The sequence below is a fragment of the Petaurus breviceps genome, unplaced genomic scaffold (genome assembly GCF_028583685.1).
Source record: "Petaurus breviceps papuanus isolate PSGF00001 unplaced genomic scaffold, PetGlider_PUasm1.0 90601, whole genome shotgun sequence".
Lineage (NCBI taxonomy): Eukaryota > Metazoa > Chordata > Mammalia > Diprotodontia > Petauridae > Petaurus > Petaurus breviceps.
In genome coordinates this window covers 4,099,255-4,109,968 of record NW_027187282.1, presented here as the reverse complement: position 1 = coordinate 4,109,968, position 10,714 = coordinate 4,099,255, and positions in this window count along the sequence as shown.

Genomic DNA, 10,714 nt, shown 5'->3' with positions numbered 1-10,714 from the left:
CTGAGGGAGCCCTATAGGGACACATTGTAGACTGTTTCCTATTTAGTTTAGCTCTAGGCCTAAGTTTTCTGGGCCTTATTTATTCACAGATAGAGTGTGGTTCCAGAACAATCAATCCCTGAAATATTCCTTCATCCTAATCATAGGCCTGTGGTCCACCAGAGTAGAGGTAAGGGAGTGGGGGTGGGGGGGGCACAACTTAGAACTGAAAATTTTGAAAGAATTGGAAAAAAAGAGCCTACTCAGTATGAAGCACTGTGCTAAGTTCTGAGTATACAGGGAAAGGTAAAAAATCATCTCTGCTCTCAAGGAGGTCACAGTGAAATGGACAGCTGCAGAGAAAAAATGACCCCAAGCCCAATCAATTATTCTGAGCATCAGTTTATTGAGCTGGCCATTGACAATATCCCAAGGAAACCTTAGGAGAGCTGCCCTGACCATCGGGAAAGAGGAAATATTTAAACCCAAAAACCACAAAACAGGTGTGGGAAATAAAGTTAGTCTTGTGGGAAGTAAAGTTAGTCTAACAATGGTAGATAAGCACATCCGTTGTAGCCAGGCCTTGGTCTGGACAGTTGTATAGTCCTTGCCCTGATTTATTTTGAGACCCAGATGTCCAGGATTATTCTGACATCTTACCAGGAAGTATGGCCAGGTCTGTTTCTTACAAGAGAGGGGCTCCTGGTTAAGCATGTATGAGTTCAGGAAGAATTCAGTAATTTTCCAAACTTGTTACATACAGGGGCTTAGTATATGAGGCCACGGGCATTTCCCTAGTCTAATGGGAGAGACAACATGCAAACAACTTTGTCCATAAAAGATGTGTACAAGATAAATTGGAGACAGTGATAACTAACATGGATAGAGTACATATATTCTCCCACTGAATCCTCACAACCACCCTGGAAGGCCAGTGCTATTATTTTCCCCATTTTACAGATGAGGAAACTGAGGCAAACACAGGTTAAGTGATTTGTCCAGTGCCTCACAGCTAGTAAGGTACTAGCATTGAGGAATTGCTCAGCACAGTGCTTGGCACGTAGTAGGCATGTAACAAGTGTCTATTGAATGAAGGAAAGAAGGAGTACCAGGAAAGGCTTTTTGCAGAAGGCAGGGGGTACTGAGTCTTGAAGGAAGCTAGAGAAGCCACAAGACAGATGAAGAGTGAGAGCATTCCAGAATGGAGGGAAGTCAGTGAAAAAGCTTGGAGTCAGGAGACTTAGGAAGATCACTTTGCCGGCTGAATGGAGGATGGAGTGATGTGGAGACGGGCATGAGGCAGGGAGAACAGCTGGCACGCTAGCGCAATAATCCAGGTGCCATGTGCTGAGGGTGTATCAGCAATGCCATATTCACAATGCCTATGGAGATTACAGATATGCTGATATAATTATCCATCACAAAATACATCATGCTTGCCATATGGGGGAATAAACTAGAAAATTTATTAAGATACCAAAAGACTGAGTCCCAAAACCAGAAAGTGAACGCCATCAGAGTAGTTATGACATTGGCACAGGTAGGTAAAGTAGAAAGCACGCACATTTTCAAGCCTTTAAAACAGAACAGGCTACCTCAGGCAAAGGTCCTCCTCTCCCCACTCACAGCAACCACCCAGCGTCCAGGAAGCGCACTCCCAGCAGCTCCGGCCCCTGGCAGTCCTCAGCAGGAGTCCTTAGCAGAAATTCTGGCTAACTCAAAAAGGGCTTTGCGCTGCTGCTGCCTCTGCTGCTGCTGCCGCCGTCGCCACCACCGCCAGCCACCACAGGAACTCTAGTTTGGCTTCCGCTTCCTCTTGCTCCGCCCCTTCCTGCTACGTCAGCAAGTCCAATGGGGCATGGAAGATCTTTAAATCCCATAACCCTTACAGAGGGCCTGAATCAGGGTTGGGGTACTGTCAGAGGAGGGAAGGGGCCTATATGAGAAGATATGAAGTTGGGCCTTTGTAAAGCCTGGCTGTGTGGAGTGAGAGAGACAGCGAGGTGTCTAGGAGACAGGTGGGCAAACTATGGACCATGGGCCAAATCCAGGCCACTGCCTATTTTGATAGGGCTTGAGAGCTAAGAATGGTTTGTGCCTTTCTCAGTAAAACTTTATTTAAAGCCTTAAAATCCGTTCTTATCTCGTGTATGCACAAAAACAGGTGCATCATGGCTTCGGCCCCCAGGCCATTGTTTGCCAACCCCCAGCCTAGGATGCCACCTAGGTGGTGAGTCTGGAGCACTAGGAGGCTCATCGTGCCTTTGACAGTAATAGGTAAATTAGAAAGAGGGGAGAGTTTAGAGGGAAAGAGAATAAGTTCAGTTGGGGATATATGAAACTTAAGACGTCTATGAGTTTTCCAGTTGGATCTATCCAATAAGCAGATGGTGATGATGGTGAAGGCCAGGAGGGCAGTCAGGGTGTAATGGTAACTAATTTTGAATTTGAAGATCCTTTTATATTGGCAAAAGTAGCAGGTACCTAGCACTTAGTAATTGATCAAGCCTCTGTTGGGGAAACAGAAGGTATGAACTCCTGTCTCCTGTTACTGACATAACAGGAAGTTGGCTGAGGGAAGTGAAGTAGGTAATACTGTGTATATAGGAGGGGCCCCATAGAGGCATAGTCAGAATTTCCTTGAGACCGAGATCTGGTGGCAGAGCAGCTACAGAAGAATGGAGAACTGAGTCCTGAAAACTTGTGGTGGTAGAGCTTATTCTGAAAAGGAGCCCAGAGCCAGGAGCCCAGAATCCGGAGCCAGGAGCCCCAGAGCCAGGAGCCCAGAGCCTGGAGCCAGGAGTCAGGAGCCAGGAGCCCAGGTGACCGAAGCATGACCAGGATGCTGAGACTTTGCTTGTTTGTGGCTTGGTTGAGCCTTGAATTCCCTGGAGCAGAAATGGTGAAGAATCTGACATGGACCAGACCCTGTGAATGCCAGTGTGGAGCAGGACCTCCCCAGAGAGCTGGTCAAGGAACTGGGAGCTGTCTGCCATTGAACCCAGGTGACAGTCTGGTGAATCCAGGTAGAAACTGGGACCATGGAAGGAGATCCAGGGAATCTGAGAACAGGGCCCAAGTCAAGATGAAAAGACCTCTCCTTGGGTACTGAGTAATTATGGAATTATAGTTTACTAGTGACCTAAGGGGTGGAGGGTTTTGTGTATGATACTTAGTAAGACTTTGCTGAATACTTTGAGTACTTTGACTATTGTTACTGATTAGTGACTGATTGGTTAATCAAGACTTTGCCCCAAGAGTGGAAGACTTTGACTGTGTACTTTGATACTACTGATAAGTGACTGATTGACTTAACTTAGTGACTATTTTACTTTGAGACTATGTTGTGAATATTATATTGTGATTTTCTGTGATAAGTTGAAATATGGTGAATGCTGTATTTTGAATTATGCTGTACCTTGATTTTCCATGGATGTTTTGCTTTTGTTATGGAATAGAGTGATCACTATACTGAGTAATCAGAACCTTAAAAAAAGCTGTTCACAGTAGCAGTTCTTCTGGAAAGTTTCTGTGCATGGCATTACACAGGGCTGAATAAACACATCTGAGAAGCCTCTCCATAGGGCTGATCATTGAATCCATGGGAGCTGATGAAGTCAGTACATCACAGGAAGCAGAATCTTAACTGGATGATGAATATAGATTGTATGGAGCTCAAAGGAGGAGATGTGAGTGATAGTGGTAAAGAGAGTCTGGCAGTGGCAATGGGGAGCAAGGTGGGCCTTGCTTGCACCCCCACTACAACCGGGGAATGGGGGCAGGGGTATGAGTCACAGGACAACCAGTGCTGGAAAGGGTGGCCAGGAGGGAGAACCAGAAGATGGAGGGAGTGAGCAAGGAAAAGGTTTAAGAAGAAATACAATTTTGTTGCCTATGGAGCAGGCATTGCAGAGAGTACCGTGGAAGAGGTAGCTAGATCTGGAGTGGGTCATTATGGGGGATGGGTTGGCAGAGATGGGAACAAAGGAGTGGGCATGAGAACATCTGTGCTTTGTGCAAAGACAGCCAAGGATTCAGAATCACTGGGAGGGGGAGGCAGGGCTGGGTAAGGGGGTTTGTGGTAGTGTGCTAATGTTGAGGGATGAGTTCAGGCAGATTATGATTTGTCAGTCCACCCATGAGTCCATCAAGAAACATTTGCTGAGCACCTACTATGTTCCAGGAACTGTGCTAAAGGCTGGGCAGACAAGGAGAGGTAAAAGACAGTCCTTGCTCTCAAGGTAGGAGCTCACAGTCTTCTTATCTCTAGAGGGCCAGCCAGCAGGCATGGAGAGTGAGGAGTGAGGCTGGGCCTTCTCATGATATGGAGATTTGGGGCAAGGACTCAGCAGTCATTGAGTCAGCTTCAGGGTGGAGTTGTCCCAGGACTCAGGCAGCAGCTGGAAAGGAGGGAGGGTGGAGGAAAGGTTGGTGGTGAAGCCCTGTGGGCAGGAGGTGAGACAACAGGATGGAGAGTGTGCCAGGAGGGCTGCTGAAATGGGTGGCACTCCTGGCCCAGGCAAGACCTTTCTTCTGGGCTGGATGAGGCAACCAGTGTGGAATTGCAGCAGGTCAGGTCCTGTTTGGTCCTAGGCTTTTATCACTGGCTCCTACCCTCTATCTTCTGGCTCAGCCTGGGTTCAGGTTGGTGACTCAGTATGAGTGAGGGTAGGCTCAGCAGCTTACTCTGGGCTTCATCTTTGGTTTTCCTTTCCAGCCAAGGGTAGGTGTGAATCCAGGGCTGGGTCAGGTCTAGGCTGAGGGCTCCATCTGGGCCCATGCTGGGAGTTTAGCCTGAGCCTAGGGTTAGGGCACAATCTGATGGGCTCTGGAGCTGGATTGGGGCTCAGCCTGAGGGCAGGTAGGGTTAGGGTTTAGGCTCCCACTGCCTTCGAGCTAGCATTCTGGAACTTCTCAGGCCCTCCTGTACTCCTTCCATGATTGCATGTAGCCCATCCCCCAGGACCAGAAATCCTGCCTCCTCATCTGTAGAGCCTCCCAGGTCTTCCTTAAGGAAAGCTCAGTTCAGATGCCCCACCACTGGCCCCTCAAGCTCCCTCCACCCTCGAATGCCTTAGGTCGCCTTACTTGTGTGGCTCTCACTACTCAAGTATGAACAGAGCATAAGTCCCTTGAGAGCCAGGATTTTGCTGAGTTTTCTCCTCTCTGTATCCCTAGCACCTTGAACACCCACAACCCCATGGCAAGCGCCATCTTTGCGCCTCACTGGTGCTGGGGCCCAGGGAGGCAAGATCACACAGAAGAGTAGAAGTCTGGGGTGGGATCTCAACTTGAGTCCTCAGTCTCCAGAACCTGGGCCCTTTCCGCCATACGGTGCTGTCTCCCTCCTTTCTTCCAGAGTGCAGCAGCTGTCATTCTTCACCCCTAGTCCTTGCCTTCCTAGGTGGGCACCTCAACACCCCCATCTTGAACATCCTGCTCTTTTCTACACGACGTTCAGGTTCGTCTTCATGGACATCTGTAATCTTTCCTCCTCTTAATTCTCATCTCTGTTCCATGGAGTGCGGAGGCTCGAATGATGGCCTTGGTTGGAGTATTCAAATCCAGTCCTAGACACTGATTAGCTGTGTGACCCTGGGCTGTCACCAAATCTCTTCCAGTCTCAGTTCCTTCATCTGCAAAATGGGGACAATAATAGCACCTTGTCAACACGTCAGTGGCTCCCACCAGGCCTGATCAGGATTTGTTTGGAAAAGGTTAGGAGTAGTGGCAAGATTTTGGGGAGACTCAGCTGGGGACTAATAACCTCCTTAGCAGTTGCCTCCCAGGGCTGTTGTGAGGATAAGATGAGATGGTTTTTGTTAAAGTGCCTGGCACTGCAGAGATGCCTGTTCCCTTCCCTTCCCCCTGTGTGTGCTTCCTCTATTTGACTGGCATTGCTGTAAGGGTGAAATGTGTTTGCGTCAGCTGTATATCCCCCATGTGATACTGGGGCACTGCAGTGGGACCCTCTGCAGTGGAAGCACTCCCCATCTTTCATGGGCTTCCTTCTTTAACCTTATGGAAAGATGGGCTGCCCCCCTGTCACTGGTAATAATTAACCAGGGAGAGCATACAAAAATCTGAGGAGCTCTCCACCAGGTGGCGCTGCTCAAGCTGCCAGAGCAAGATGAAATTGACCACCCTGGTTCCCATTTCCTGGAATGTTGTATTTTACTCCTCCCCAGGCTTCTCTGGTACCCTAATGGAACTTGGGGGTGTCTAGAATCTGCTCAAGCACTGACCCATTATGTCCTGCAAATTTTAGGGGATATGCTGAGACCCAGTTTCATTTAATTCGGATTAGCTTTTATAAAGGAATTAGATTAGTTTTTATAAAGGAATTAGATTACCTTTTATAAAGGAATATTAACTCAAAAGTGTTGTCATTGTTCATCCTTGGTTTTCAAAAAGGGCCAATGACATAATGGAGTGATGTCTTGACTCCCATGTGAATTGGATTTAAGTGAGATAGAGTCGCACAAAATGATATGCCCCTCTCCCTTATCCTGAGTCATGGAAGTCCAGTGGCAGGACAAAAGTCAAGCCTACTGGTAATGGCTCAGGATGCAGTGGGTGACCTTGGCATCTTCGATATCTGACCAAGCTCTAAGTGCTCCACATTTCCTGCTTCTGCTGGTTTCACAGCCTATTGGAATAAATTGTTCTCATCCACTCATTCTGCTAGGGAAAGTCTTCACATGCTTGAGGTAAATATTCCCCTAACTCACCAACAGGTTTGGAACCTGTCAGCTATTGGGGTGTGGCTGAGGCACATGCTTCTTGGAGCCATAGGTAAGAGTTGAGTGAATCAGGTGAACACCAAAGGTGGATGGACAACCCTGAAAGGAGCTCAGCAAGCCCTCACCCCAGAGGAGCTCACTCTGCTCTGGCTACACTCTCTTCTTTCCCCCATCCTGACCCCTTGGTGAACCAATTCAACTCCACACTGTCCTCTTCCCTTAAGTTCCTTGCCCCCTTCTCCTAACTCCAGTCATTCCTTGCTAAGTGCCAACCTTGGGTTACTACCATCATTTCTTGCCTTAGCACCTCCTAATGTGCTGTTGAACAGAGTTGGAGAAAATCACAAAACTCGATTGATGGTGTCCACTGCAAATTAATCTTACATAACCTCAACTGGGCTCTCACTGCTGCTAGGCACACCTTCCTAATTAACTCACTTCCCCATTTTCACAGCAGTTCTTCCAAACCTTTTCTTTCCTTGGCTCCACCTCCCCCCACCTTCTCATCTGAGAATTTCACCCCAAATGAAATAATATTTCTAAAGCACTGAGCACAGTGCCTAGCACATAGTAGGTGCTTCTTTTCCTCACATTTCACTGAAAAATTGAGGCCATTTTCATTAACTCCCTCCTCCCGTTTTCATCATCTCTTGTCACTCACACACCTTCTGTCACTATCTCCTCCTTCATCCCTGTCTCACACCTGACCAGAGGATCCCATTCCATCCCATTTCCTCTAACACATTACCCTCTCTGTTATCCTCACTTTTAATTTATTTTCAATCTCTCCTTGTCTACTGGCTTCTTCCCTACTGCCTACAAACATTCTTGTGCCTCCCCCATCCTTAAAACCCCCACACTTGATCCATCCATCTTTGATGGCTGTCACTTCATAGCCCTTCTACGTTTTGTGGCTAAACTCCTTGAGAAGGCCATTCTTTCCTTCCATTCTCTTCTAAATTCTCTGTAATCTGACTTCAGACTCCATCATTCCACTGAAAGTACTCTCTCAAAAGTTACAAATGATCTCTCAATTGCCCAATCCAGCTCTTTCTCCCACAGGACCCCTCATCTCCCAACTCTGGGCATTTTCCTTAGCCACTATGGCCCATGCCTAAAATGCTCTCTGTCCTCATCTCTACCTGGCAATATCTCTTCCCTGCTCAGTAAATTCTATCTCCCAGTTTATCTGACTTCCTTCAAGCCTCAGCTAAAATACTACCTTTTACAGGAAACCTTTCCTGATGTCCTTTAATGTTAGCACCTCCCCTCCATTGCTTGCCTACAGTTTGTCCTGTAATATTATTCTTGGTTGTTTATGGATGTTTGCAGGCTGTGTCTCCCACAAGTCTGTGATCTCCTTGAAGGCAGGAATTGTCTTTTGCCTCTCTTTTTGTATCCCCAGCCCTTAGCACAATGCCTGGCACATAGTAGGTGCTTAATAAAGGCTTATTGACTGACTGCCTTTTGGATATCTGGATTTCAGACTTGACATGCTCAAAATAGAGCCCACTATTTTTCTCCTCAAGTCCTCCTCTCTTCTGAAGTTCCCTATTATGGGAAGTATGTGTCATTATGTGTATTCCTGGGAGGTATGTGTCATTCCAGAATGAGTCAGATGGCCCTAGCAACAGCGCCAGCTGCCTCCCTTGCCTCTGTAGATCATGGCAATCAGCAAGTCTGGCTCCACTGGCATTTGTGATCATAAAGCATCACATTCAAGTTTAACTGAAAGAAGAGGCAGGTAATTCCAGAAAGTGCTGGCTGATCTGACACCCCTACTCCTATCTAGGGTTTCCTGCCTGTCTGCAAAGTATTTAGGGGATGACCACTTCCCAGTGTCTCACAAACTCTGTTTTCCTCTGCGGGTATTTCCAGGGCCCTTGGGTCCCCATAAAGATCAAACAGGGCTACAAAAATACATGACTCATCTTTTTCATATTTTGGAGCAGGTATACTGTTGGATGGATGAATAAAATGCGAACCACATAGAGCAGGAAAGATTATGGATCTCTAATTTTTGTTGCTGTTCAGTTATTTCAGTCATGTCCAACTTTCCATGACCTTATTTGAGGTTCTCTTGGCAGAGATACTGGAGTGGGTTGCTATTTCCTTCTCCAGCTCATTTTACAGATGAGGAACTGAGAGAAACAGGGTGAAGTGACTCGCCCAGGGTCACATAGCTAGTAAGTATCTGAGATTTTAACTCAGGAAGATGAGTCTTCCTGATTCCAGGTCTGGCACTCTATCCACTGCAGTGCCACCTAGCCTGTCTGTAGTTTACTAAACACTTATAACATACATGACATTGAAAATGTCTGGTGAAAATGTCTACTTGGCCCTAGTGCCTAGTGCACAGTGCCCTCTCATTTTCTCTCTACTCTGCACCCATGGGTGTATCATCCCAACTGGGTTCAGTCCTAGGGAAGCCTAGAGGTTAATAAAAGGGAGGCTAGGCTCCCCCTTTCACATATTCTGGCCCTGTCTCCCCCCACTATGGTACCCCAAGAGCAAATTCTTTGAAGCTTAGCTTTTTGCCTATGTTTAGCTTGGGGGTGGGGGAGGAGCTTCCCAATGTACCACAGGAGTCAGGAATGAAACAGGTATATATTTACCATATACACAATGCCAAAGGACACCAAAATCACACAGTAAGAACTGACACAATGACTTAAACCCTGCTCAGTTCATCCCCAAAAGGCCCTGGGATCTAGTTGGCTGGAAGCAGTCTGTGAGGTGTGCCCTCATTATCTGCTGTTGGATTTAGCATTCAAATGTTCAATTTGGCCAATATTAGTATCCCCTCCTTGGACCAATGAATTGGCAGGGACCTCCCCTTACCCAAAAAGTTCAGTCACCTGGTTGATCTTGTTACCCTAAGAATGACCAATGAGTAAAGCTCAATGTTTGAAAGGTATTGCCATGTCCTCTGTGGAACTAGAAAATCTCAGTTCCCCAGCAGCTTGAGGAAGCAGCTATTCAATGTGTTGGCCAGTTTGATACTGAGACCTTGAATTGAGACCAATCCAAAGCTGACCACACCTCCAGAAACAGGTGTGAGCTGGGGTCCCTGACTACTGCACAAGAATTCTAAATGGGAGAGTGCTGCACCATTCTCTTCCCCTTTCCCCTGGAGCCCACCATCTCCGGAACCAGATGCTTTTCAATGGCCCTGAGAATTTCTTGACACACATATGAGTAGTATACCTGCTGTTTCGTGCTACATGTCCCATAAGCATCTCACACTCAACATGTCCCAAACAGCACTCATTCGCTTTCCCTCCAAACATCCCTATTGTCAGTGAGGGCACCACCTCTGCCCTGTGTCCCCCTCACCATAGCCACATCTTGACATTTCGATCTTCACAACTTCTCTGGGATTCCTCCTCTTCTGGCCACTCACATCGCTGGGCCCATCCAGGCCCACCTCATGTCTCACCTGTTCACATCCCACCTCTGATGTTCAAGGCCCCATGAGATTTCGCCCAGTTTCATTAGCTGAAAAATGGGAGGGTTGGTCTGGTTGGCTCTAGCTCTGTGACCCTAATTGGGTTCCCTGCCTTAAAGCTCTCTCCTCTCCAGTAGGTCAAGCCTCTAGCATAAAGGGAAACTCCTGTTTGTCATTTCAAGCCTTTCACAGCCTGACTACAGCCTTATGATACTTTCACTCACACATTCATACACATGTACACACACATGCTTACATTTACTCATATACATATTCACTTGTATGCACACATCCACATCCATTCACACACTCATGCATACTTACATACATACACACACATGCACACATCTACACTCATATATATTCATAAATGCACACTCACACATACATATGAGTCAAGTATGAAACAGATATATATATATATATACACACACATACTCACAATACACACACTCATAATTTATACATTCACACACACGTCCATATTCACACTCACACATTCATACCTATCCACATGCACACACATATAATTCACACCACTCAT